Source organism: Moschus berezovskii, chromosome 11 (assembly GCF_049115385.1).
Source record: "Moschus berezovskii isolate FMDL1 chromosome 11, NW_MosBer_1.0, whole genome shotgun sequence".
NCBI classification, from domain to species: domain Eukaryota; kingdom Metazoa; phylum Chordata; class Mammalia; order Artiodactyla; family Moschidae; genus Moschus; species Moschus berezovskii.
Window position 1 is genome coordinate 71548092 of NC_142470.1, and position 2926 is coordinate 71551017.

Consider the following 2926-nt stretch of genomic DNA (forward strand, 5'->3'; position numbering starts at 1 on the left):
TGAAAGTAGGGAAATGAAAAAAGATCTTCCATGAAAATGGATATGAAAAGAAACCCAAAGTAGCTATATTTATTTCTGACTAAACAGAAATTGAAACAAAGACTATAAGAGGCAAAGAAGGACATTGTAGTTCCAGTTCAGTTGCTCAGTCGTGTATGACTCTTTGCAACCCCATGAACCGCAGCAAGCCAGGCCTCTCTGTCCATCACCAACTCACGGAGTCTACCAAAACCCCTGTCTGTTGAGTTGGTGATGCCATCCAACCATCTCATCCTCTGTTGTCCCCTTCTCCTCCTGCCCTCAATCTTTCCCAGCATCAGGGTCTTTTCAAATGAGTCAGCTCTTCACATCAGGTGGCCAAAGTATTGGAGTTTCAGCCTCAGCGTCAGTTCTTCCAATGAACACCCAGGACTGATCTCCTTTAGGATGGACTGGTTGTATCTCCTTGCAGTCCAAGCAACTCTCAAGAGTCTTCTCCAACACCACAGTTCAAAAGCATCAATTCTTCAGTGCTCAGCTTTCTTCACAGTCCAACTCTCACATCCATACATGAATACTGGAAAAACCATAGCCTTACCTTTGTTGACAAAGTAATGTCTCTGCTTTTCAATATGCCATCTAGGTTGGTCATAACTTTCCTTCCAAGGAGTAAGTGTCTTTTAATTTCATGGCTGCAATCACTATCTGCAGTGATTTTGGAGCCCCAAAAATAAAGCCAGCCACTGTTTCCACCATTTCCGCATCTATTTGCCATGAAGTGATGGGACCAGATGCCATGATCTTTGTTTTCTGAATGTTGAGCTTTAAGCCAACTTTCTCACTCTCTTTCATTTCCATCAAGAGGCTTTCTAGTTCCTCTTCACTTTCTGCCATAAGGGTGGTGTCATCTGCATATCTGAGGTTATTGATATTTCTCCCGGCAATCTTGATTCCAGCTTGTGCCTCTTCCAGCCCAGCGTTTCTCATGATGTACTCTGCATATAAGTTAAATAAGCAGAGTGACAGTATACAGCCTTGACGTACTCCTTTTCCTATTTGGAACCAGTCTGTTGTTCCATGTCCAGTTCTGATTGTTGCTTCCTGACCTGCATACAGGTTTCTCAAGAGGCAGGTCAGGTGGTCTGGTATTCCCATCTCTTGAAGAATTTTCCACAGTTTGTTGTGGTCCACACAGTCAGAGGCTTTGGCATAGTCAATAAAGCAGAAATAGATGTTTTTCTGGAACTCTCTGGCTTTTTCCGTGATCCAGCAGATTTTGGCAATTTGATCTCTGGTTCTTCCATCTTTTCTAAAGCCAGCTTGAACATCTGGAAGTTCACAGTTTATGTATTGCTGAAGCCTGGCTTGGAGAATTTTGAGTATTACTTTACTAGTGTGTGAGATGAGTGCAATTGTGCTGTAGTTGGAGCATTCTTTGGCATTGCCTTTCTTTGGGATTGGAATGAAAACTGACCTTTTCAAGTCCTGGGACCACTGCTGAGTTTTCCAAATTTGCTGACGTATTGAGTGCAGCACTTTCACAGCATAATCTTTTAGGATTTGAAATAGCTCAACTGGAATTCCATCGCCTCTACTAGCTTTGTTCATAGTTATGCTTCCTAAGGCCCACTTGACTTCACATTCCAGGATGTCTGGCTCTAGGACATTACATAATGATAAAGAGATTGAATCAATAAGATATAACAATTGTAGATATAAACCCAGCATTCAGTTCAGTTCAGTTCAGTCGCTCAGTCGTGTCCAACTCTTTAATATCTAAATACATAAAGAAGACATTAACAAACATACAAGAGATTGACAGCAACACAAATATAGTAAGGTGCTGTATCACCCCAGTTTCATCAATGGCTTATCCAGACAGAAAATCAGAAAACACTGATCTTAAACGACACATTATATTTGATGGACTTAATATATGTATAGAGGACATTCAATCTAAAAACAATATACATTCTTTTCAAGTGCACAGGGAACGTTCTCCAGGATAGATCATATGCTAGGCCACAAAGGAAGTCTCACTAAATTTAAGAGGGTTGAAATCATATTAAGCACCTTTTTGACCATTGTGATATGAGATTAGAAATCAACTACAAAAAACATAAAAAGGGAAAAAATGTAAAAGAAACTTGCAAAAAACACAAACACATGGAAGCTAAACAATTTGCTGTTAAACAACCGATGAATCACTGGAGAAATCAAAGAGGAATTTAATAAAATTCCATGGAGATGAAAACACAATGATTCAGAATGTATGTGACAAAGCACATAAAACACTTCTCTAAAAGAGTTTATAGTGATATCAACATGTCTCAAGAAATAAGAAAAATCTCAAATCTTACACCTAAAGGAACTAGAAAAAGAACAAAGTCAAAATTAGAAGGAAAGAAATTATAAATTCAGAATTGAAATAGAGACTGAAAAGAGAATAGAAAAGATCTATGAAACAGCTGACTCTTTGAAAAGAAGAAGAAAATCAGTGAGCATTTAGCCAGACTCATGAAGAGAGAGCACAAATCAGTAAAATCAGAAACTAAAGAGAATTTGCAACAGACACCACAGTAATACTAAGAATAGTAAGAGTTTATGATAAATAATTATATACCAACAAAATGTACAGTCTAAAAGAAATGGGTAAATTCCTATAAATATACAATCTCCAAAGACTGAATCAGGTATCAAATTCATTACCTTATATGAATTTGAATCAGTGGTAAAGCGAACAAACTCCCAATAAACAAAAGCCCAGGACCAGATGCCATCACAGGTGAATTCTACCATGCATTTAAAGAAGAGTTTACACCTATATTTTCCAAAAAATTGAAAAATAAGAAGGGCTACTGAGGGACTGCCCTGATGGTCCAGTGGTTAAGAATCACCTGCCAATGCAGGGACATGGGTTTGTTCTGCGGTCCAGGAACTAAGATCC